Source organism: Scyliorhinus torazame, chromosome 22 (assembly GCF_047496885.1).
Source record: "Scyliorhinus torazame isolate Kashiwa2021f chromosome 22, sScyTor2.1, whole genome shotgun sequence".
NCBI classification, from domain to species: Eukaryota; Metazoa; Chordata; class Chondrichthyes; order Carcharhiniformes; family Scyliorhinidae; genus Scyliorhinus; species Scyliorhinus torazame.
The window spans coordinates 58,077,469-58,104,210 of NC_092728.1; the positions used below are offsets into that span (position 1 = coordinate 58,077,469).

At 50.2% G+C, this 26,742-nt stretch overlaps 1 long non-coding RNA gene across 1 annotated transcript in view; it reads left to right on the forward strand.

Moving 5' to 3' along the window:
* The window catches only part of LOC140398813 (uncharacterized), a 98,721-nt gene that overhangs the window by 39,152 nt on the left and 32,827 nt on the right, over positions 1-26,742 (forward strand). The gene's annotated exons all lie outside the window — the stretch shown is intronic.

Consider the following 26,742-nt stretch of genomic DNA (forward strand, 5'->3'; position numbering starts at 1 on the left):
GTTAACCAATTGCCCGCAGCTAATAGGATCTGGGCAGATTATAATAGGGTCCCTCTTGTGAGGGTGTCTCTGTGAGGGGTCCCCCTAGTTCGGGGGATCCCTGTGGGGTCTCCCTCTAGTTAGGCGGTCTCTGAGGGGGGTCTCCCTACTTTGGGGGTCCCAGGGGTCGCTCCCATAGTTGGAGGAAGGGGATGCAGGCAGCAAATCCGTTGGGGTGGGCTACTTTGCGATGCGGTGGGGTGCTGCTTTGCAATACGTGTGGTGTGGAGTAGGTGGCCAGCCGCAGGATTTCACTATCGGGCCGCCACTCAAAATGGCGGGCCAATAGCGGGATTCCTTCAAGAATCCCTCGTATTCCTCACCATGCAAAAATGTGCATGGTGAAGGATACAGAATTGTTCCATGATATGGGAGTGCAAATCACGTGCAAATCACCTCCGACAGAAGAACATAGGGCTGGATTCTCCGTTGCAAACGCTGATATCGTAATCAGTGACCGGGCGGAGAATGTGCTCTGACCCAAATCGTAACCGGCGCCAGTGCTGGTTTGATGCCAGTCAGCCATGCTACACCCCCTCTGAGTTGGCATCATTGAGTCGATGGTGGGTCGGGTCCGCGCGGGTCCGCCTCCATGTTGTACGGCGCGACACTGCAGGTCGTCAGCCGTGCGCATTGGCGGCCGGGGCCCCAGCCATTCTCCGGCTATTTTCGGCACAGAAGGCGGGAGTTTCACCCTTCACTGCTGCTAGCCCGTCACCGGTCTTAGAAGGCCGATTTTTCTTAGTACTCCCGCAAATTCTCCGTTTCAGCTGGCACTTAGCCGCTGAAATGGAGAATTGCGGCCTTTGAGTTCATCCTTCCTTGAGTTTGATTTGGGGTTATTAATAAAAACATTGGATCACAGCAAAACGGAGGGGTTGGGAAATATGCCACTGCTTATAGAGGGGGAAAACAAATCAAAAACACCTTTCTGTTTACTGATGGGTGGTAGGAGGAGACATAGTGATGTTTACATTAACTCCCCCCTGTCTGTAACAGAACACATTTTCTGAACACAAATTCCTTTCAAAATGGAATTGGGTAAATACTCTGAAAGAAAAATATTGCAGAATTGTGGAACAGTGGAGCTAAATGTATCGATCTTTCAAAGAGTTGACACCGACATTACTGTTGTGTTGGGTGTTCTGATGCACAAATTATCCAACACGGCTGTAGCTGGTACAACTCTGTTTTATTGTCGAATCAACGGTAACAACTAACTACTGGCTTGGGTACGTGCTTCACCTGCTAACCTGTGGACCCAGCCCTATCACTATCTTAGTGAGGCACTCAGCACATGGTGTATGTCTGAGTGGCACGCTGTGAGCTCTGTGCTCTGAGCTATCTCCTGGTAAAATGAGCGGGAACTGTGGTGTTCGCTGTTTAATAGTGCGTGTGCTCTCACTGGTGATTGGCTGCGATGTTATGTGTGTGTTGGTTGGTCCAACTGCCTGTCCATCAGTGTGTGTGTGTTTGCACCATGATATGCTGATCTGGATATCATGACAATTACTGGCAGGATCTCTGCGATGTATGTTTCCATGATTCCTGGCCTTGCCAAATTTTCAGGGCCCTTGCAAAGCAGAATATCTTCCCACTCACCGTGTGGAGAAGGAGATTTCACTGGGAGATCAGCCAGCCTGATGTCAAAATCAACAGTTTTGCTGTTAATTCAAAGCCAAATACAGGTGCTCTGTGGGATCAGTCCAGCAGCTTGTCCGATCTGTTGACTGCTAACATCAATTAACAGGTTGTCATGAAAATATTTCTCACGTGAGGCAGCTCTTCTGTCAACATTATTTCAGCATTTCAGCCTGGGGGTGTAATAATAGTGAATGATTGTGCTCCAATTCAAGCTGGCTTCATCAGTCAGTCATTGATGCAACCTGCCCTCATTCCTTATCAACCTCGCTTGCTCATACAGGTCAAATATCCTTTATCCAAACACCCAAAAACGGAACACATCCCAAAAAAACGCTCTCTTTCTGAATGGCTATGCAGTCAATTTGTATGTTAATAAGGCAGGGTAATATTATATCACAGGCATAATAAGAGTGAATGGGTAAGAAACATAACTTTTCCGATCTGGCCCACCGCAGGAATGGTCACATGTGGGACAGATAACTTTATGGACCATTTGAAGGTCTGTTGACCTCGGGTGGGAATTCCGGGCCTCAGGGCAGGCCCAATCAGAAAATCCCGCCCAGGTTGTGTGAGGGTTGGCAAATGGAGAAACGACCTAGTATTTGTAGACTATAGCTAGCCGAAGCTTAGGCTATTGTAATGTAAGTAGGTGTATGCCTACTGTATATATGGCAGATCCGAAGACCGGAAATATCTAAATACTGAAAGACAATTGGCCCCAAAGGTTTTGGATAATGGATACTTGGCTTATGCAGGTGGGGAAAATGCCATTGAATTATTCTGAGCTCTACAATTTTTCAAAACACTAGTTTGTCAACATTTTTGAAAACTGTACTCCCAATGGTGAGACAGCTGATTAACTGGAGTGTATCTCTCCCGCAAGAAACTGCTGCTTCGCACAAATGGCCATTAGATGTTGCTGAGATGATGTGACTGTCGCTAGCTAATGCAAAGTTGTACAATCCCAGGTGTCCTTCCTTAAATGACAAGTTTCTGATTTCATTCTTCCAGCTGTCAATGAATCAAGCTTGCCATTTTTTTTCTTTTGTTTCATATCTAGTTTATGTCGTTATTTCAAACGTCAATGAGGGTCCAGGAGTAAATTGTAAGTGCACTTATTAAAATTCATTCGTGGAACCAATGTTTGAGCTCAGACTGACGAGGATGAGATGCAAGCACTTTCAAAAAGGTTCTGAATAAAATGTATTTGAGGACTTGCCTACTCGTTAAGACTTATCAGACAAAATAATGCCCAAAATTCAGCATTTAAATATGTCCCTCAGAAATGGAAATGAGGCAGGGAGGGATGCCTTTTGCACCTGGGGTTCAGGCATATGACTGAGATTGGAAACCAAAAGTAGGAATGTACTTTTCAAAAGCATTAGGAATGAGCACCGAACAAAGGAAAGGAATATGGGTCATTAAACTGCCATCATAAAGGCAGTGAAGTTTTGTTCATGTATCAGAAAGTCGATGTGCAGTCAAGTGTTATTACAGCATCAACCGTACTGGCTGTTTAATAATTCTTTGTAGCCAAATGTGCAATATGATTCTTATAGCAATGGAGGGATGCTTTTCTAATTGGAGGGCTGTGACCAGTGGTGTTCCACAGGGATCAGTGCTGGGACCTTTGCTCTTTGTAGTATATATAAATGATTTGGAGGAAAATGTAACTGGTCTGATTAGTAAGTTTGCAGACGACACAAAGGTTGGTGGAATTGCGGATAGCGATGAGGACTGTCGGAGGATACAGCAGGATTTAGATTGTCTGGAGACTTGGGTGGAGAGATGGCAGATGGAGTTTAATCCGGACAAATGTGAGGTAATGCATTTTGGAAGGTCTAATGCAGGTAGGGAATATACAGTGAATGGTAGAACCCTCAAGAGTATTGAAAGTCAAAGAGATCTAGGAGTACAGGTCCACAGGTCATTGAAAGGGGCAACACAGGTGGAGAAGGTAGTCAAGAAGGCATACGGCATGCTTGCCTTCATTGGCCGGGGCATTGAGTATAAGAATTGGCAAGTCATGTTGCAGCTGTATAGAACCTTAGTTAGGCCACACTTGGAGTATAGTGTTCAATTCTGGTCGCCACACTACCAGAAGGATGTGGAGGCTTTAGAGAGGGTGCAGAAGAGATTTACCAGAATGTTGCCTGGTATGGAGGGCATTAGCTATGAGGAGCGGTTGAATAAACTCGGTTTGTTCTCACTGGAACGAAGGAGGTTGAGGGGAGACCTGATAGAGGTATACAAAATTATGAGGGGCATAGACAGAGTGGATAGTCAGAGGCCTTTCCCCAGGGTAGAGGGGTCAATTACTAGGGGGCATAGGTTTAAGGTGAGAGGGGCAAGGTTTAGAGTAGATGTACGAGGCAAGTTTTTTACGCAGAGGGTAGTTGGTGCCTGGAACTCGCTACCGGAGGAGGTAGTGGAAGCAGGGACGATAGTGACATTTAAGGGGCATCTTGACAAATATATGAATAGGATGGGAATAGAAGGATACGGACCCAGGAAGTGTAGAAGATTGTCGTTTAGTCGGGCAGCATGGTCGGCACGGCCTTGGAGGGCCGAAGGGCCTGTTCCTGTGCTGTACATTTCTTTGTTCTTTGTTTGTTCTTTGTTATACAGAATTGGAACGTAGTGGAAATGAAACTTTAACGTACTTGGCATCACAAGGATATTGTTTGTGACACACAATCCAGTTTGCCCATGCAAGAGAGCAATTGTGTTACAATTATGAGGTTCATAAGATTATGTTTTGGGGCCATGTCTTTAATTGGATTTGGATTTTGTTTATTGTCATGTGTACCGAGGTATAGTGAAAAGTATTTTTCTCTGAGCAGCCCAACAGATCATTAAGTACATGAAAAGGAAATAAAAGAAAATACATAATAGGGCAACACAAGGTACACAATGTAACTACATAAACACCGGCATCGGGTGAAACATACAGGGGTGTAGTGTTAATGAGGTCAGTCCATGGGAGGGTCGTTTAGGAATCTGGTAACAGCGGGGAAGAAGCTGTTTTTGAGTCTGTTTGTGCATGTTCTTAGACTTTTGTATCTCCTGCCTGATGGAAGAAGTTGGGAGACTGAGTACGCCGGGTGGGAGGGGTCTTTGATTATGCTGCCCGCTTTCCCCAGGCAGCGGGAGGTGTAGATGGAGTCAATGGATGGGAGGCATGTTCGTGTGATGGACTGGGCTGTGTTCATGACTCTCTGAAGTTTCTTGCGGTCCTTGGCCGAGCAGTTACCATACCAGTCTGTGATGCAGCCCGATAGGATGCTTTCTATGGTGCATCTGTAAAAGTTGGTAAGACTTAATGTGGACATGCCGAATTTCCTTAGTTTGCTGAGGAAGTATAGGCGCTGTTATGCTTTCTTGGTGGTAGTGTCGACGTGGGTGAACCAGGACAGATTTTTGGAGATGTGTACCGCTAGGAATTTGAAACTGCTAATCATCTCCGCCTCGGCCCCGTTGATGCTGATAGGGGTGTGTACAGTAATTTGCTTCCTGAAGTCTATGACCAGCACTTTAGTTTTGCTGGCATTCAGGGAGAGACTTTTGTCGCTGCACCACTCCATTAGGTTCTCTATCTCCCTCCTGTACTCTGACTCATAGTTATTTGAGATCCGGCCTATGGTCGTATCGTCAGCAAACTTGTAGATGGAGTTGGAACCAAATTTTGCCACGCAGGTTGTGTGTGTACAGGGAGTTTAGTAGGGGGCTAAGCACGCATTCTTGCAAGACCCCAGTATTGAGGACTATTGTGGAGGAGGCGTTGTTTATTCTTACTGATTGTGGTCTGTGGGTCAGAAAGTCAAGGATCCGGTTGCAGAGTGAAGAGCCAAGTCCTAGGCTTTGGAGCTTTGATATGAGCTTGGCTGGGATTATGATGTTGAAGATGGAGCTGTAGTCAATAAACAGGAGTCTGATGTAGGAGTTCTTGTTGTCGAGTTGCTCTAGGGATGAGCGTAGGGCCAGGGAGAGGGAGTGGGCAGCACGGTAGCATAGTGGATAGCACAATTGCTTCACAGCTCCAGGGTCCCAGGTTCGATTCCGCTTGGGTCACTGTCTGTGCGGAGTCTGCACATCCTCCCCGTGTGTGCGTGGGTTTCCTCCCGGTGCTCCGGTTTTCTCCCACAGTCCAAAGATGTGCAGGTTAGGTGGATTGGCTATGATAAATCGCCCTTAGTGTCCAAAATTGTCCTTCGTGTTGGGTGGGGTTACTGTGTTATGGGGATAGGGTGGAGGTGTTGACCTTGGGTAGGGTGCTCTTTCCAAGAGCCGGTGCAGACTCGATGGGCCGAATGGCCCCCTTCTGCACTGTAAATTCTACATTCTAGATGGCGTCAGCTGTGGACCGGTTGCGGCGGTATTCGAATTGCAGTGTATCAAGGTGTTCTGGGAGGACTTCCGGTTGTGGCTATGCTGAGCTAAGGCGCACGTTCGGCAGCTCCTGTCAGAATCAGATTTTTGGGCTCTTTTAGGGGCCCCAGCGGCATTTGTTTGACGGTTCCCAGTGTGGAAAGGCGACAGTACGATTCCCCCGGCATTGCATGGATTGGACCAGGAGTGGAGCGGTGAAAAAAGTGATTTTGGTGCAGCGAAAATGCGAGGGAGGAGAACCAAAATGGCGGCCGGTGGAGACCAGGCAGCGTGGGCGCAATGGTCGGAAGAGCAGCAGGTGTTCCTCAAGCGCTGTTTTGCGGACCTGAAGGCAGAGCTGCTGGAGCCGATGAAGGCATCGATCGATAAGCTGGTCGAGACCCAGAAGGCCCAAGGGGCGGCGATCCGGGAGGTGTGGCAAAAGGCCTCGGAGAACGAGGACGAGACCTTGGGCCTGGCGGTGAAGGTGGAGGCGCACGGGGCGCTGCACAAGAAGTGGCAAGAAAATTTCGAAAACATGGAGAATCGGTCGAGGAGGAAGAACCTTCGGATTCTGGGTCTCCCGGAGGGAGTGGAGGGGTCGGATGCTGGAGCATACGTGGTCACGATGCTGAACACGCTGATGGGCGCGGGAGCTTTCCCGAGGCCCCTGGAGCTGGATGGGGCTCACCGAGTTCTGGCGAGGAGGTCCGAGGCCAACGTGCCGCCGTGGGTGGTAATGGTGCGGTTCCACCGCTTTGTGGACAGGGAGTGTGTCCTGAGATGGGCTAAAAAGGAGCGGAGCAGCAGGTTGGAGAAAGCAGAGATCCGTATATATCAGGACTGGAGCGCGGAGGTGGCCAAGAAGAGGGCCGGGTATAACCGGGCTAAGGCGGTTCTGCATCGGAAGGGGGTGAAATTCTGAATGCTGCAGCTGGCGCGATTGTGGGTCACGTTTAAGGACCGACACCATTACTTTGAGACGCCGGAGGAGGCGTGGAGCTTTATCCAGGCCGAAAAGTTGGACATGGACTGAGGGTTTGTTGGGAGGGGGTGTCGAGGGGGGGTTATTGTGGTTATTGTGCTTTGGGGGATGTTCTGTTCTGTTTTCTTTGGTGCTGGGTAGGGTAGGGTGAAATGGTTCGAAGTGGGGGTTTTGAGAGAGTTTGGGCATCGGTGGTTGGAAGGGCGGGGCCCTGCTGAGGGGGAGGGGGAATGGGAGGTCCGAGGTGGGGGAGCTGAGATAAGGCCGCAAAAGGGAGCTGCGCCAGAGAGGACTGGGCCAGCTTGGTGAAAAGCGCAGGCTTTTTTCCGCGCTAGGGAAGGAAGGGTGCGGGGCCGGGGGGAAGGGCGGTGTTGGAGAGGAGCGCACGCTGGCTGCCAGGAGGTGTAGGAGAGATTCTCACACTGGGGGGTCGATGGAGTGGCGGGAGAGGCCGGGGTCAGCATGAGTCAGCTGAATTACAGGAGTGCCATAGGGGAGCAATACAGCTAGGGGGGGACCTAGCTGGAGCTGGGGTGGGGGGGGGGTTTGTGTTGCTGTTGCATTGGCCAAAGGGGAGCTGGAGTTCGGAGAGGGAGCCGGGGCGGGGGGTCCGCTGCCTGGGGGGAATGGAGGGTGCGGGAGGTGAGGGCGTGTGGCTGGCCTAGAAAGGGAGCTGGCTAGTCGGCGGGGGTGGGGTGGGGGGCGGGGGGGGGCAGAAGCAGATGCAGATGTGGTTATGCTCCAGGAGACACATTTGAAGGTGGCAGATCAGGTTAGGCTGAGAAAGGGGTGGGTAGGGCAGGTTTTCCACTCGGGGTTGGGCGCGAAGAATCGAGGGGTGGAGATCTTGGTGGGGAAACGGGTGTCATTTGAGATGCTGAACATCGTGGCAGATAAGAGTGGTAGGTACGTGATGGTGAGTGGTAAGCTGCAGGGGGTGAGGGTGGTACTAGTGAATGTATACGCTCCGAATTGGGACGATGTCGGATTCATGAGGCGCATGTTGGGTCGGATTCCGGAACTGGAGACAGGGAGCTTGATAATGGGGGGGGGACTTCAACACGGTGTTGGACCCAGCATTGGACCGCTCCAGGTCCAGGACGGGTAAAAGGCCGGCGGCGGCCAAGGTGCCTAGGGGGTTTATGGACCAGATGGGGGGAGTGGACTCATGGAGGTTTGCCAGGCCGGGGGCCAGGGAATTTTCTTTTTTTCCCCACATCCATAAAGCCTATTCCCGGATAGATTTCTTCATTATGAGTAGGGCACTATTCCCGAGAGTGGAGGGCACAGAATATTCACCATAGCTATCTCAGATCATGCCCTACATTGGGTGGAGCTGGAGTTGGGGGAGGAGAGGGACCAGCGCCCGCTGTCACGCCTCGATGTGGGACTGTTGGCGGATGAGGAGGTGAGCAGGCGGATCCAGGGGTACATTGAAAGATATTTAGAGGCAAACGACAATGGGGAGGTGCAGATGGGGGTGGTCTGGGAGGCGCTGAAGGTGGTGGTCAGGGGAGAGCTGATCTCCACTAGGCCCATAAGGAAAGGAAGGAGAGGGGAGAGAGGGAGAGATTGGTGGAAGAAATATTAAGGGTGGATAGGAGATATGCAGAGGTCCCCGAGGAGTGATTACTCAAGGAGCGACGAAGCCTCCAGGCCAAATTCGACCTGTTGACTACCAAGAAGGCAGAGGTGCAGTGGAGGAAAGCGCAAGGGGCGGTGTACGAATATGGGGAGAAGGCGAGCCGGATGTTGGCACATCAGCTTCGGAAGGGGCTGTTTAGCACAAGGGGCTGTTCAGCACAAGGCTAAATCGCTGGCTTTGAAACAGACCAAGGCAGGCCAGCAGCACGGTTCGATTCCCGTAACAGCCTCCCCGAACAGGCGCCGGAATGTGGCGACTAGGGGCTTTTCACAGTAACTTCATTTGAAGCCTACTTGTAACAATAAGTGATTTTTAGGGGCTGGTTTAGCACACTCGGCTAAATCGCTGGCTTTTAAGGCAGGCCAGCAGCACGGTTCGATTTCCGTACCAGCCTCCCTGGGCAGGTGCCGGAATGTGGCGACTAGGGGCTTTTCACAGTAACTTCATTGAAGCCTACTTGTGATAATAAGCGATTTTCATTTCATTTAATTTCATTTCATTTCAAACGGGAGGCAGCGAGGGCGATTGGGGGAGTTAGGGATAGAGGGGGTAACACGGTGCGGAGTGTGGTGGAAATAAATGGGGTATTCAGGGACTTTTATGAGGAGCTGTATAGGTCTGAGTCCCTGACGGGGAGGGGGGGATGCGCCGATTTTAGGATCGGCTGAGGTTCACGAGGGTGGGGGAGGAGCAGGTGGTTGGGCTAGGGGCACCGATTGGGCTGGAGGAGCTGGTTAAGGGGTTCCACTTCTTATCTAAACTGATAGACTTCACATAGTTCTTTCGGTTCAATAGTTCAGGAATCTTAGTTGAATCGGTTTTAGAAGTTTTGTTGAAGTCTTCTGTTAATACATACGAGGAAATGCGAATGGCATTACCATTTGTTGCAATTATGTTTTAATCAGCAGGTAGGGAAGGCCCCGGGGCCGGATGAGTTTTCGGTGGAATTCTACCGGTAGTACATGGACCTGTTGGGCCCACTACTAGTGAGGGCTTTCAATGAGGGGAGGGGGGGGGGGGCCTGCCCTCGACAATGTCCAGGGCGCTGATCTCGCTGATCCTGAAGTGGGACAAGGATCCATTATGGTGTGGGTCGTACAGGCCGATCTTGCTCCTCAACGTCGACACAAAGTTGTTGGCGAAGGTGCTGCCCACCAGAATTGAGGACTGTGTCCCGGGGGTGATTCACGAGGATCTGACGGGATTTGTGATGGGTAGGCAGTTGAACACCAATGTGCGGAGGCTCCTCAACATAATTATGATGCCTGCGGTGGAGGGGGAAGCGGAGGTAGTGGCGACTAAGGACGCAGAGAAGGCCTTCGATAGGGTGGAGTGGGAGTATCTTTGGGAAGTGCTGAGGAGGTTTGAGTTCGGGGAGGGGTTCATCAGTTGTGTTAGGCTACTTTATGAAGCCCCGAGGAAGTCAGGGAACTGGAGGGGACTGGTTCGGGGGGGAGAGGAACACCGGGTGTCGCTGTGTGCCGATGACCTGAATTGTATATGGCGGACCCAGTGGAGGGAATGCCGGAGGTTATGCAGATTTTCAGGGAGTTCGGGGACTTTTCCGGATATAAGCTTAACGTAGGGAAGAGTGAGCTCTTTGTGAGCTCAGGGGACTTGAGAAGGGAGATAGACAAGCTCCCGCTGATGAGGGCGGAAAGGAGCTTTCAGTACCTGGGGATCCAGGTGGCTAAGAGTTGGGGGGCCCTGCATAAGCACAATTTGACGTGGCTGGTGGAGCAGATGGGGAGGAGTTCAAAAGGTGGGATATGTTGCCACTGTCGTTGGCGGGTAGGGTGCAGTCGGTGAAAATGTTGGTCCTTCCGAGGTTCCTCTTTGTGTTCCAGTACCTTCCCATCCTGATCCGTAAGGCCTTTTTAAAACGGATCAGCAGGAGCATCATGGGATTTGTGTGGGCGAATAAGGCCCCGAGGGTAAAAAGGGTGCTTCTGGAGCGTAGCAGGGACAGAGGATTGCTAGCATTGCCCAATCTATGTGGGTACTACTGGGCTGCCAATGTGGCGATGATCCGTAAGTAGATAATGGAGGAGGAGGGGGTGGCATGGAAGAGGCTGGTGATAGCGTCCTGTGTGGGCACGAGTCTGAGAGCGCTGGTGACGGCACAGCTGCCGCTCCCGCCGACAAGGTACACCACGAGTCCGGTAGTGGCGGCGACTCTGAAAATTTGGGGGCAGTAGAGGCTCCACAGGGGTGAGGTAGAGGCCTGGGTTTGGTCCCCGATCTGAGAAAACCATCGGCTCGTCCCGGGGAGAATGGATGGGGGGTTTCTGAGCTGGCATCGGGCAGGAATTAAAAGAATGGGGGACCTGTTTATAGATGGGATGTTTGCGAGCCTTGGGATGCTGGAGGAGAAATTTGGGCTGCCCCCCGGAAACGCCTTCAGGTACATGCAGGTGAGGGCGCTCATGAGATGGCAGGTGAGGGAATTTCCGCTGTTTCCAGCACGTAAGATTCAAGATAGGGTGCTCTCAGGGGGGTGCGTTGGAGAAGGCAAGGTCCCGGCGGTCTATCAGGAGATGCAGGAAGAGGAGGAGACCTCGGTGGAGGAGCTAAAGGGTAAATGGGAGGAGGAGCTTAGGCAGGAGATAGATGAGGGTCTGTGGGCAGATGCCCTGGGTAGGGCTAATTCTTCCTCCTCTTGCGCCAGGCTTAGCCTGATACAATTTAAGGTTCTTCACAGAGCGCCGATGACAGAGGCGAGGTTGAGTAGGTTTTTTTGGGTAGAGGACAGGTGTGTGAGATGCTCGGGGAGCCCAGCGAATCACGCCCATATGTTAAAAATTTGCTAAAATTGAATAAAAATATTTTTTTAAGAAAAGGCATTCTGGGAGTATGGAGGTGATGCGCTTCATGACCAACCTCTCAAAGCACCTCATTACGACTGAAGTCAGGGCCACTGGATGGTAGTCAATGAGTCACGTTGCCTGGTTCTTATTTGGCACTGGTATGATGGCGGTCTTCTTGAAGCAGGTGGGGACCTCGGAGCGGAGTAGAAACAGGTTAAAGATGCCCGAACACATCTGCCAGCTGGTCGGCGCAGGCCCGGAAGCTGTGATGGTAGGAATGGGTGTATTATGGGCTGCTGGGGCACTCGACTGCAGATCGATGGTTTCCTGTTAGGACCGAGCATAGAATGAATTGAGTTCATCGGGGAGGGGTGTGCTGCTGCTGGAGACACTGCTTGGCTTCGCTTTGTAGCCCGTTATGTTGTTTAGGCCTTGCCACAACCACCGAGAATCTGTAACGCTAGTCTGTGACTCTAGGTTGGTCTGATATTCTCTCTTGGCATCTCGGATGGCTTTGCGGAGGTCCAACCTGGATTTCTTGTCTTGGTCAGGGTCACCTGACTTGAACGTCTCAGACCTGTCCTTCAGTAGGGAGTCAACTTCGCAATTGAGCCATGGTTTCCAGTTGGGGAACTAACGTACTGCATTCTTTGGCATGCAGTCGTCCACTCATTTGCTGATGAAGTCTGTGACGGTGGTGGCATACTCATTTAAGTTGGTCGCTGAGTTCTTAAATACGGACCAGTCCCCTGTCTCTAAGCAGTCATGTAGGAGCTCTTCTGTTTCCTCGGACCAGCACTGCACGACCTTCTTAGCTGGATTCTCCCGCTTGAGTTTCTGCTTGTATGCCGGGAGAAGGAGCACCCTCTTATGGTCTGATTTTCCAAAGTGCAGTCGGGGGATGGGATAGTAGGTGCCCTTGATTTTTGAGTAGCAGTGGTCAAGACTGGATTGGATTGGATTTGTTTATTGTCACGTGTACCGAGGTACAGTGAAAAGCATTTTTCTGCGAGCAGCTCAACAGATCATTAAATACATGGAAAGAAAAGGGAATAAAAGAAAATACATAATACTGTTGTCGCCCCTGGTGGGACAGGAGATGTGCTGGTGGAATTTGGCAGTACACTCTTGAGGTTGGCCTTGTTGAAGTCTCCGGCCACAATGAACAAGGCCTCCGGGTGTTCTGTTTCGTAGTTGTTTATAACTGTACAGTTCATCTAGCGCCTTCTTCACTTCTGCCTGGGGTGGGATGTAGACCACTGTGATAATGGCTGAAATGAACTGACGTGGAAGATAATATGGACAGCACTTCATGGTCAGGTATTCCAGGTCCGGGGAGCAGTAGGTCGCCAGGGTCGCCACAGCCAAGCCGAAGGAGGAGTTGATGAGGAGGCAAACCCCTCCATCCTTCGCTTTGCCTGATGATGCGGTGCGGTCCGCCTGATGAATTGAGAAGCCTTCAGGTTGTATGACACCGTCCGAAGAGGTGGAGGTGAGCCAAGTCTCTGTGAAACAGAGCACACAGCAGTCTCTTACTTGCCTCTGAGAGGTAAGTCTAGCGTTAGGTTCATCCAGCTTGTTTTCGATCGCTTGGACGTTTTCCAGGAGTACGCTGGAGAGATGAGTCTTGAAACCGCGTTGCTTCAGTCTCACCTGCAGACCGCCCCATTTCCCTCGCTTCCTCAGTCGGCGGCTGCGGTTGGATAGTCCCGGGATCTGATGGGAGATGTCAGCCCTTGTGGAGATAGGTGGTTGTGTCTGGCGGGGGCCGGGGTGCTGGCGGGGACCAGGGCACTGGTTATGTTTCCGGGGTCGCGTCTAGAAGGGTCCCGAGCGCTGGTTGAGGTAGCGGGCTTGCTGGGGGGGCATGTTTGCGATCCGGTCGCGTCCCGGCATTCTGCAGGCACAGGAATACTTTGCGGTGTGTTCGGGTCCTCGCGTGGGGTCTCCGCCATTTTGGGGTCTTGGGTCACGGGCAGGGCCTTCCTGAGGCAGTTTGGGCTGGGTCCCGTGTTCTGTTCCCTCCTTGGGTGCTCCTGCAGTCGGGTCTTGGACGTGGGGTTTTCAGTTGCGTTAAAAGTAAATGGCAAAATACTGAGGCGGGATTCTCCCCTACCCGGCGGGGTGGGCCGTACCTGCGCCGAGGAGTGGGGTGAACTACTCCGGCGCGGGCCGCCCAAAAGGTGCGGAATCCTCCGCACCTTCAGGGGCTAACCTGGTGCTGGCGGGGTTGGCACCATGCCAACCGGAATGAGTTGGCGCATGCGCGGGAGAGCGCGTGTGTGCTGGTGTCATCCTGGTGCATGCGCGGGGATTCTTCTCCGCGCCGGCCATGGTGGACCGTTACACCGGAGGGAAAGTGTGCCCCCACGGCACAGGCCCGCCCTCAGATCGGTGGGCCCCGATCGCAGTCCAGGCCACCTTGGGGGCACCCCCCGGGGCCAGATCCCCCCGCGCCCCCCCCGAGGACTCTGCAGGCCAATGGAAAGAGCCAGGTGCCGCCGGTACCAATCTGGTTTGATTTACGCCGGCGGGACCGGCCGAAAACGGGTGGCTGCTCGGCCCATTGCGGGGCGGAGAATCGCCGGGGTGGGGGGGTGGGGGGGGGGGGGGGGGGAGGGGCGCTGATGGCGGCCACCGACCGACGTGGTGAGATTCCTGCCCCCGCCAAAATCCCGGCGCCAGAGAATTCGGCAGGCGGCGGCGGGGCGGTATTCACGCCGCCCCCCGCTGATTCTCCGACCCAGCGGAGGGTCGGAGAATCCCGCCTGTTCTGTAAGTATGCGTTGCATATAAATATAGCATTTAGTCAATAGTGTTATTCATGGGAAATCTTGTTGCAGCATCCTTTCAGCACTCAATTGAAAGTTAGATATTCTTTTTAAAGCTATCAATCTCGACAGGGATCAGAAGAGCGGTTTGAATGTTTCTAATGACCATGTTCAGCAGTTACTGTGACATTGTATTGATTGTGTATGCATTGCAAAGCTGTAACTTATTGCAAATGCTTACTATATTCAAGTGGTCTGCACAAGGAGTTACTGTAATAGTTATTAAAAAGGAAGGAAATTTTAAATACTACCAGCCTTTATCTAATTGCTGATGTGCAGGAACTTGCAGTGCACAAATCGCTGCCACTTTGCTGGCATTACAACACTGACTCCATTTAAGAAAAAGTACTTTATGGGCTTCAAAGTGCTTTGGGGTGTCCTGAGGTTGTGAAAGCTGCACATAAATGCAAGTATTTCTTTCTTGGCTTACGAATGTAATTGCATGCTGTAAGCAAAGTGCTTTTCAGGCTTTTATTTTAGAATATATAAATATTAGAGTTTAATTAAGCAGCTGAAGATTGAAACTTCACCCAGTCAAGAATGTCCTTGGAGCATTAAAAGTAAAGAAGGCGTTTCTTGTTATCTTGTGTTTTACAAGATCGCTTCAGTAAGGCTTCGAAGGTCAGATGGTGTATGTTATTTCAGATTATGTAATGGAACATAAGGCTGTCTAAGTTAAAGCAAGACCACCCAGGTGGAGGGACTTGGACGAAGGGGCTGAATGTGTGGTCGCTAAATTTGTGGCACAAAAAGTAAACAGAAAAGTAAGTAAAAATAGTGGGGCGGCACAGTGGTTAGCACTGCTGCCTCACAGCACCAGGGACCCAGGTTCAATTCCGGCCTTGGGTCACTGTCTGTGTGGGGTTTGTACGTTCTCCCCGGGTCTGCATGGGTTTCTTCCGGGTGCTCCGGTTTCCCCCCACAGTCCAAAGGTAATAATGTACTGATTAGGTGGATTGGCCATGATTACAATGCCCCTTAGTGTCCATTAATGTGCGGGTTAGGTTATGGAGTTACGAGGCTAGGACTGGGTGGATGGGTGAGTAGACATGGGTGGAGTGTTCTTTCAAAGGGTTGGTGCAGACTCGATGGGTCAAATGGCCTCCTTCTATACTGAAGGGATTCTATGAACCTATAAGCTCTGAATAGGATGTAAGGAGTTGGCAAAAGGTAATGACAGGTTGAGTGACAGGAATTTGGAAGATGGAGTATAAGGTGGAATAGGTGAACTTGTCCACTTTGGCAGGAAGAATAACAAAGCAGCATGCCATAGAATTCCTATGGTGCAGAAGAAGGCAATTCGGCTAATTGAATCTGCACCAACCCTCCGAAACAGCACCACCCCTAGATCCACTCCCCTGCCCTATCCCCGTAAACCCTGCACATTTAGCATGGCCAATCCACCTAACCTGCACATCTTTGGAATGTGGGAGGAAAGTGGAGCACCTGGAGGAAACCCATGCAGACACAGGGAGAATGTGCAAAGTCCACACAGTCACCCAAGGCTGGAATCGAACCGGATCCCTGGCACTATCAGGCAGCGGTTCTCAGCACTGTGCTACCGTGCTTCCCTTAAATGGAGAGCAATTGCAGAGCTCTGAGGTACAGAGGGATCCGGGTGCCTTGATACATGCATCAGGAAAAGTTAGTATGCAGTTTTACCAAGTGATAAGGGAGGCAAAGGGAATGTTATTGTTTATTGAAAGGGTAATGGAATAAAAAATTGCAGATGTTTAGCTGGAAGGACAGGGCATTGGTGAAGACACATCTCATGGAGTCATAGAGGGCTACAGCATAGAAAAGGTTGACTTGGAACTTGGAATTGAACTTAGGTGTCTGAATATTCTAGGGCAAGGGTGAACATCGTATGTGACACCACAAGGTCATTCAAAACTGCTCACCTCAAAACTTGTAGATATCAACTGGGATATATTACTTTTGTGGAACACCTTTGTATTCTAACTTCTTTACTTCTTGCAGTGCAGCCTCTTCGATTACTGCATGTATACTTTGGAACAAAGTTGTCTTTAATCTCAGAGAACCAGAGACAAAAATTTAAATAATCTACTTACATATGTGTTATCAGTGAGAGAAACACAGTGTATAACACATATTGTACCCCCATAATCACATTCTTCGGTTGTTTCCTTGTGTAGCCTATCATAGACCCACAATAATTTTGAAGAAATATTGTCTGAAATGTGAGTTTATTCTGTTTGTACAAAAGTCTCACATACCCAACGGGGGTGCCAGTTCTGCAGAGAAACATGTCCATCTGTTCACCTTTAAACATTGTTTTGTCTTTAACCAAGTTCGCTTGAACACTCGGTGTCTCTCCATACCTATCTGTGAAGATTGAGTCAGTCCTTGGTAGTCATTCACTGGGCACGGTTTTACCTCAGACATTTTGCATTTGGCCCCGTGCAGTACAATAATGGAATGGCCACCACACAGGAATTGTGCTTTTCCCGAAGACATCGTCTCCAAACAAAGTGTGAGTGGATAATTAAACAGGAGGCCTAGTTCAGAAAGGTTCTTCAAATAACTGGCTCAGAGTGGTTTATTAACAAGATGAACCTGTCAGTGTTGTGATGTTAGCTGTGGTCATGATGAGGCTGCTGGATTGTAAACAGTGACGGCAGCAAATGTGGACCTGTTAGACAAAATGTGACCAGATTGCAGGTTAGTGGTATCTAAATTAGTCCATTGGTCACTGAACCTGGGCAATTTTGTTCCATTGACCTTTTTTTTCCTTGCTCATAAACTTGGCCATTTCCATTCACACTGCTACTTGTTTTGTGAAGAAATGTAGCTATAAATATGGACCTATAAGAAAATCTAGCTATAAATAAGGAACTATAAGCTTAAAAGGAGTGATTCTCCAATGAAGTAGGAATTAAAAATTAAAGTAAGAAGTCTTACAACACCAGGTTAAAGTCCAACATGTTTGTTTCAAACACTAATTTTCGGAGCCCTGCTCCTTCCTCAGGTGAAAGGAAGAAAATCCATCTCTTTCACCTGAGGAAGGAGCAGTGCTCCGAAAGCTAGTGTTTGAAACAAACATGTTGGACTTTAACCTGGTGTTGTAAGACTTCTTACTGTGCTCACCCCAGTCCAACGCCGGCATCTCCACATCATTCCTTAAAAATTAAAGACAGCGTATATCTGCTGGACAAATGTTTAGATGTTTATAAACTTGTTTGAGCATAATTGTGTGCTTAAGTACATCAACATCATGTAGCGCAGAATATGGTCTGGCCTCCAACACAAGGCAGTTCTGAAAAATAAACAGGAACTCATCTCGACATCACATTAGCAAGGCTTTGATAAATTGTAAGATATTGCAGTCTAACAATGAATAACCTTAAGGGTGACTGTAAATAACTGAAAAATAAGTTTGGAAACCACTATCTGCACCTCTTGGTATCCTGTTTGCCTGAAGGATATTAAATAAATTGAAAGATGTTGACCAGCATGGGTGCTCAACATCCTTCCTGAGGAAGGAGCAGTGCTCCGAAAGCTAGTGTTTGAAATAAACCTGTTGGACTTTAACCTGGCGTTGTAAGACTTCTTACTGTCCTTCCTGATGGTTCAGCTCTTTATGGTGTAAAAATTGGACCACGCAGTATGATTTTTAGTTTCGCTGGATTCCCTCCAGGGTCTCTCAATGTAAAGAATAGCTGCTATAGTATAGTGATCCCCTTAATTGGGATAGAGGTATCTTGCTGGACTTTGTAACTTTGTACTCAGGGCTTTAAGCTAAATACTACTTTAATATTGATGGATATATCTTAAATATCTCTCTGTGGCAATTAGAAACAATATTTTACTTCCTTTTTCTGAAACTATCAGTGCTGTGATTACCATCAAAAGTGAATTACATGTCAGTCCTTTTCTAAGTTACATTAAAATGTATTAAATATATTTTCTCGTGCAGTCTTCTGTCGCCAAACTTGAAAATCCATCTCTGTACACTCTTCAGTGGAGAGGTACATTGTTAAGGACCATTGTTGATGCCCAGACACTTATAATATCCGAGTTGAATAACCTAGCTTGTTAAAAAGGCTTCCTGATGGATGATAATATTCTCTGGTGGTTCTTTTTCTTCAGGCATAGTTAGGTTCATTCTTCAGATCCATTTAAGTATTTGTGAGGCCTGTCTTTCTCAACCTTAAGTGAAAATGAATATCCAAGGAACCTGATCTGGGATAGTTCCACAAAGGGGCTAGATCCACTACAGTTTTAGAAGGCTCTTAATAGTGTGGTATTATCATAACTATCAGCATTACAAGGGTTAATGTAGTATCGTGAATAGCCACTAGAGAGAGCTGCAGATACTACTAAATAAAGCAGTGATGCTAGACCTTAGGAGAGGAGTGTATGCAGGAGACAGCTAGTGAAGCTTATAAGAGCAGTTAGTGTGAGAAGATTAGATTATAGTTTATACCAGTAGTGAGATTAGTAGCAGATGAGTGTAGTTAGATGTTATTGATCAATTCTTTATTCTAAAGGACTAAGTGTCGAAACCCAGTTTAGTTGTGTAAATAAAATCATAGCTTTGTTTAAGTAAAAGCTATACTTTGTGGAACACTATACCAACCATCCTAAATAAGCAACACAAAGAACACCACAAAGGGTGTTACTTCATTGGTGGATAAATCCTCAAATTAGAATTTTAAAATGTATTATTATTAGCAGTTTCAGATGTATGCAAATTAATGTAAACTTTGGTTTTGAGGAGCTGTTGGAAGGGCTCCTCCTTTGACATTAACAACTATTGATTTCTTTATCCTTCTGAAGTGCTGAGGAACAAATTTCTACATTAAAAGTCTCCATTTTAATTCAAGTTGTTGTTGCAATAGAAATGCATCTTAGACAAGCGAGTGCAAATGTAGAAAACTGTCATTATGATCTGTGAATGCCATACACGCACAATAGCCTGGTAATGTGAGGAGCCCTTTCATTCTTCAGGATTGGAAGCCTTCCAAAAACATAGGAATTATTTCTGTTGCTGATCACATTTATACATTGAACAGAGGCAGTAATAATAAAGCAAAATCATGTGGTGCGTTCGACAAATTCAACCATCACCATAATTGAGCAGGAAGGTAAAGCAGACACAATATTTACACTGTTCGTGAGGAAAATGAATGAAAGAGACGCCATATTGTAGACGATTTTGCTTTTCTTAACATAAAAAACCAATAGGTACAATTCCTGTCAACAAATAACAGCCAGCACACATCAGAACTGTGCTAGCAAGAGTAGCTGTGTTAATAGTATAAATTAAGGTCAGCGTGTGCAGGTGAAGGACATTGATTGAATGATTACTTGAGCACATGTAAAGGGACACGAATGGACACTGGTGTGGGAGTGGGGTTCGGAGTCACGCGCTTGTAACATTTTGCTTGGTGAATATGTTCTGGGTAAAGATTGGCTTCTGGTCTCATAATCCATCAGTTTACTGTCAGGAGTTTAACAAGCTGCACTTTATATTCATACTGTAACATTTTATAATCTTCTCTCATTAATCTGGCTCTCTGTCATCTTATGCAACAGCCAAAATATAAACAACAAATCTTTACGCATCTCTGGTTTTTAATCACTAAGGAACTTTGATGTAATGTGTATAAGTATATAATGGGCTGGTGGGCTGATTCTAAAATATTACCTTTATCCTTGAGGGATGCAATGTTAGTTAATGAAAGTTACTTATCTCAACCTTGCACCTATCTTCCAAATGATCTGATTATCTTGTCAGATTATCATTTCTCTCCCTCTTGCAAAATCCTGGCAGCAACCAAGCTCTGTGGTTTGGACTCTTATCCATCTGTTGTACAGCACTCTTTGTGTCAACACGTGTCTGCAGGGAGCACAGATGTGATTTTTTTACTTGAAATCTAGCTCTGCCACTCTTTCAGCATGCATCTTTTTTTGTGGTGAATTTTGTGTTCTTTCAAGTGAGGAACATTTTGCCAATTCGAGTATTTGTTTTCAGCGTCAAGGAGTTCTCGAACAGATGCGCATGATTTACGGATAGTGGAAAGCTCCCTCCCACAAAGTTGCACTAATCCCTACCTCAGAGGACACCCCTACTGCGCTGGTGTGACCTCTCATATTTAACACGCAGACCATCTCTGTGACGAACAGATTTCAAATTAGCAACAAATGAGAGGCGGTTTATTGCTGCAGACTTGAAGTATTGGGACTCCTCACACACATTGCACGCAGGGCTCTTTCAGACAGCAAAGTTTCATCTCTGCAATCTGAATCAGATTTGAATCTAGTCCAGGAGATAAATAGGCTGTGTGCCATTTTGTCTCTCTCCTGTTTCTTTCCCCCACCTTTTCTGGTTAAACCCTTGTCGCCTTGACTTTAAAGAGTCCAATTAGCTGTACAATTGCATGAAAGGCTATTTGCATCTTGCAATTTACAGCACAGTCAAAGGTATCTGTTTTCATCCAAATGTATACTCCAGTGGACCAGTCAATAGTTTACACTCAGTTTGTTTGTGGTTACAATGGTGTAGATATACAATTAAGACTTGCTGCCCGTTTCTCACTCTGGTGATCCGGAGATGCCTGTGCTCGCCATCTTGGTTTCACATCTGACTCCACAATGAGCTTTCAATCACATATCTGCCATGTCAGTAAGATCGCCTGTTCCAACCATTGGAGCATCACCAGGCTCCATACCTGCCTAAGCTCATTTATTGCTGAAACCCTCATTCATGCCTTTGTTAACTCCAGATATGACGATTCCAGTGCACCCCTGGCTGCTCTCCTGGCTGGTCTGCTCCCCATAAATTTGAGGAAATTCAAAATTCTGCTATTTGTGTCCTAACTTGCATCAAATGCCTGGTCGCCCATCACATCACCGCTTACTGACCTACACTGTTTCCTGGTTAAACGCTGCCTCAATTTGAAACTCGCGTCCTCATTTTCAAATCACTCTGTGGTCTCATGCCTCACTACTTTGTAACCTCCAGTCCAATAAGCCTCCAGAACACCTGCACTTCTCTCATTCCAGCCTCCAGTACTCCATGCTGCCCGCCAGCCATAGGGACTGAATTCTGGGATTGCCTCCCCAAATCTTTCTGCCTCTCGACCTCACTCTTTTCCTTTCAGGAACTCATTAAAACCTACCTCTTTGGCCAAGATTTCTGTCATCTGCCTTAATGTGTGGTGCAGTGTCATTCTTTTCCAGTGCGTCTGTGAAGTGTCAAGGGACATTTTAGTACATTAATGGTGCTAAATAAATATAAAGGTGTTGTGGTGTTGATTTAAATGTTTCTCACAATGAAGATTAGCAATGCAGAATATTTCCTTGTGGAAGAGAAGGTTGGGAGGAAATTCAATAGCGGTATTCAAAATCATGAGGGATCTGGACAGAGGAGATAGGGAAAAACTGATCCCATTGGTTGAAGGGTTGAGAACAAAATTTAAGGTAATTGACAAAAGAAGAAATGGCAGCAAGAGGCAAATCTTTCATGCAATGGGTGGCGAAGTTTAGGAATGCACTGTCTGTGAGTGCGGTGGAGGCAGATTCAGTTGAGGCATTCAAGGGAAAATTAGATTGTTATCTGAAAAGGGCTACGGGGAGAGGGCACATAAGTGGCACAAGGTGACTTGTCCCTTCCTAGTGTTTGTACAGACATTAGCGTGAAGGGTAGCATAGTGGCACAGTGGTGAGCACTGCTGCCTCACAGTGCCAGGGATCCGGACTGAATTCTGGCCTTGGATGACCGTCTGTGTGGAGTTAGCACTTTCTCCCCGTGTCTGTGTGACTTTCCTCCTGGGGTTCCGGGTTCCTCCCTCATTCCAAAGATGTGCAGGTTAAGTGGATTGGCCATGCTAAATTGCCCCTTAGTGTCCAAAGATGTGCAGGTTAGGTGGGGTTAGAGGGATAGGGTGGGGGAGTGGGCCTCGGTAGGATACTCTTTCAGAGGGTCAGTGCAGACACGTTGGGTCGATTGGCCTCAATCTGCACTGTAGAGAGTCCATATTCTATGGGCCAAATGGTCTTCCCCTATGATGTAACCATTTGGTGATTCTGTGAACTTGACCCAAAGTAAACACCCCACTTCACTTTTTGGCACTTACCCCTTTGAAAACACGGTGAGCAGCACTTAATCTGCAAGACACATTCAAAAACAGAATTATTCCATTCACTAAATCCTATGGGGCAGGAATTAGGGCAGCACGTTAGCATTGTGGATAGCACAATTGCTTCACAGCTCCAGGGTCCCAGGTTCGATTCCGGCTTGGGTCACTCTCTGTGTGGAGTCTGCACGTTCACCCCATGTGTGCGTGGGTTTCCTCCGCATGCTCCGGTTTCCTCCCATCATCCAAAGATGTGCAGGTTAGGTGGATTGGCCATGCTAAATTGCCCTTAGTGTTGGGTTGGGTTACTGGGTTACGGGGATAGGGTGGAGGTGTGGACCTTGGATAGGGTGCTCTTTCCAAGAGCCAGTGCAGACTCTATGGGCCGAATGGCCTTCTTCTGCACTGTAAATTCTATGTAAATCTAGGGCAGCGGTACAAAATGAGTGGAATCAGATCAATTGTCTATTACACACAGTTGCTGGTATTTAATTTCACTGACTGTAATGCATTGAAAATCAGTGTACAATGGGCACCTGATTTAATACCATTCATTTTGCCCCACCAGCCAAGTCAAATTTCTACCTGTATTTGTTGTTTCATTCACAGCTAAAACCACCAGTTAGCAGATGAACAAAGCTCTTGACATAAGTGCAACAATATGTTTAAAAAATAAAAAAAGCTTTAGGCGCGATCGAACATCGTCATTGCGTCCGACCCGGAAACATGACAAGGCCGTTAAATCTCGCGAGAGTGCTCTCGCGAGATTTGCGACACTCAGAATGCCTCACAGGATCTTGCCAGATATCAGGGGCATCATTCTCCGACCCCCCAGAGGGGGGATAACGGATGTACTGGCAGAGCATTTGGAAATGTATAATATAATCAAGCAGAGTCAGCATAGTTTTATGCCCCCAGAGGGTCGGAGAATGGCCGTTGGCCGCCGTGAATCCCGCCCCCGCCGGTTGCCGAAGTCTCCGAAGGGAGAAAAGTCGGCGGGGCGTTAATGTCGCCGCTGCCGTTGGAGAATGTCACGGGTCTGCGCAAGGCAGCCGATTTTCGGCCTGCCGATATTCTCCCTTCCGGATAGGCCGAAGTCCTGCCGACGTGATGACCGTTCACGTCGACGTAAATTAAACCTCCTTTTCATCGGCGTGACCCTGTGCTCCAGGGTCACGCCGACCAGCGTGGAGGTGAGTGACGGCCTGGGGTGTTGGCTCTGGGCAGGCGATGGCGTGGCCGCAGTCTGAATGCGTGAGGAGAGGTGTGTCTCGGGTTGTGTGTGTGTGTGTGTGGCGGGGGGGGGGGGGGGGGTGGGGTGGTTAGAGTAGGCTGGGCTCCGGGGGAGTGCCGGGAGGGGGTCCGTGCCGGGGTGGAGGTTGGGGGGGGGTCCGTGCCGGGGAGGGGGTTGGGGGGTCCGTGCCGGGGTGGAGGTTGGGGGGGGGTCCGTGCCGGGGTGGAGGGTGGAGGTTGGGGGGGGGTCCGTGCTGGCGGGGTGGAGGTTGGGGGGGGTCCGTGCTGGCGGGGTGGAGGTTGGGGGGGTATCCGTGCCGGGGAGGGGGATGGGGGGTCCGTGCCGGGGTGGAGGCTGGGGGGGGGGTCCGTGCCGGGGAGGGGGATGGGGGTCCGTGCCGGGGTGGAGGTTGGGGGGGGGGTCCGTGCCGGGGAGGGGGATGGGGGGTCCGTGCCGGGGTGGAGGTTGGGGGGGGGGGTCCGTGCCGGGGAGGGGGATGGGGGGTCCGTGCCGGGGTGGAGGTTGGGGGGGGGAGTCCGTGCCGGGGTGGAGGTTGGGCGGGGGTCCGTGCTGGGGTGGGGGATGGGGGGTCCGTGCCGGGGTGGAGGTTGGGGGTGGGGTCCGTGCCGGGGTGGAGGTTGGGGGGGTCCGTGCCGGGGTGGAGGTTGGGGGGGGGGGTCCGTGCCGGGGTGGAGGTTGGGGGGGGGGTCCGTGCCAGGGTGGAGTTTGGAGGGGCGGTCCGTGCCGGGGTGGAGGTTGGGGGGATCCGTGCCGGGGTGGAGGTTGGGGGGGGGTCCGTGCCGGGGTGGAGGTTGGGGGGGGGGGTCCGTGCCGGGGAGGGGGATGGGGGGTCCGTGCCGGGGTGGAGGTTGGGGGGGGGTCTGTGCCGGGGAGAGGGATGGGGGGGTCCGTGCCGGGGTGGAGGTTGTGGGGGGTCCTTGCCGGGGTGGAGGTTGGGGGGGGGTCCGTGCCGGGTTGGGGGGAGGGGTCCGTGCCGGGGTGGAGGTTGGGGGGGGGGGGGGTCCGTGCCGGGGTTGGAGGTTGGTGGGGGATCTGTGCCGGGGTGGGCAACAACAAAGAACAAAGAAATGTACAGCACAGGAACAGGCCCTTCGGCCCTCCAAGCCCGTGCCGGCCTTGCTGCCCGACTAAACTACAATCTTCTACACTTCCTGGGTCCGTATCCTTCTATTCCCATCCTATTCATGTATTTGTCAAGATGCCCCTTAAATGTCACTATCGTCCCTGCTTCCACCACCTCCTCCGGTAGCGAGTTCCAGGCACCCACTACCCTCTGCGTAAAAAACTTGCCTCGTACATCTACTCTAAACCTTGCCCCTCTCACCTTAAACCTATGCCCCCTAGTAATTGACCCCTCTACCCTGGGGAAAAGTCTCTGACTATCCACTCTGTCTATGCCCCTCATAATTTTGTATACCTCTATCAGGTCTCCCCTCAACCTCCTTCGTTCCAGTGAGAACAAACCGAGTTTATTCAACCGCTCCCCATAGCTAATGCCCTCCATACCAGGCAACATTCTGGTAAATCTCTTCTGCACCCTCTCTAAAGCCTCCACATCCTTCTGGTAGTGTGGCGACCAGAATTGAACACTATACTCCAAGTGTGGCCTAACTAAGGTTATATACAGCTGCAACATGACTTGCCAATTCTTATACTCAATGCCCCGGCCAATGAACGCAAGCATGCCGTATGCCTTCTTGACTACCTTCTCCACCTGTGTTGCCCCTTTCAATGACCTGTGGACCTGCACTCCTGGATCTCTTTGACTTTCAATACTCTTGAGGGTTCTACCATGTAGCGACAAGGGGAGTGATAGAGAGGTGCTTTGGCGTGCTGAAGATGCGTTTCAGGTGCCTGGACCGCTCTGGACCGGCTGTGATACTGCCCTCCAGTATCGGTCAGATAGGGTCGGCCGCATCATTGTGGTGTGCTGCGTCCTGCACAACATAGCCCAGCAGAGGGGCGATGTGCCGCAGGCAGAGGAGGGCGGAGTGGAGGAGCCGCAGGAAGAGGCGCAGTCCTCCCCAGATGAGGGGAATGGGGGCAATGGTCAGGGCAGACGGGCTAGACACAGGCGGGTGGCTGTCCACCGTTACCGGCTGGGCCAGCCGGCACGGGACAGACTGATAGACGCCCGCTTCACTGACTAGATGGGCGTGGGAATCGGGTAGTCTGGCCACAGACCGCACACCATGGCAACAGCCGACCACCCACACCCCCCACCCATCCACCCACCCAGCACTCTCACCCCCCTCCCCAACGCCCCCCCCCCCCCCCCCCCCCCCCCCCCGCCCCCCCCGATTGCCGATCCACCTTCGGCACAACGGGCCGGGCTCACACAGTTGCGGGTGGACGCGTGTCTATTGCAGGCCATGGAGGATGATGACAACCCACCCTGCGATGAGCTCCTGGCTCCACATCGTTGGACTATGTCTGACCCATGGCCACAGTACCACCATCCACCCGGACCATCCCTGCATGCGGCTGTGACACTGCAGTGCACGGTCCCGTCCTCTGCCCGGGGGGATGTTGATGGCAGCCCAGGGGGAACGGGGCAGAATCACTTGGGGCTGAGGTAAGACCACCCCTCACACACACACTTGCGCTCAACGTACATGACACCCCCGCACGCTTTGGACAGAGCACAAAGGCAGCTTCTGTAGGTGTAACATTGACTTTCATCACCAAAGGAGTTCATGCACGTGCCCTAGCCCCTAAAATTCATCTGTGCCCTGCACCCGTGCCAACTTACTCAGTGTCTAATTGTTTGGCCTTACGGGCCCTTTGACTACGTCTACGTGGTTCCCCAGACGGTATAGCTGAACTGGAGGTGGACTCCTGTGATTCCTGCCCTCTGACACTGGGTCCCTTTGGCGGCCGTTTCCTGGGGCGTCCTGGCCTAGATGGGCCAGGCTGCGGCCACTTCGACTGGGATGGCGAGCTGCCAGCCTGTCCTGCCCGTTGCCCACCCGATGCACCTGGGACGGAAGGGGGGGAGTCCGAGGTGTCGCGGTGTACCGGGACCTCCCCTACAGGGGGAGCCAGGACGGACCACACCACCTCCTC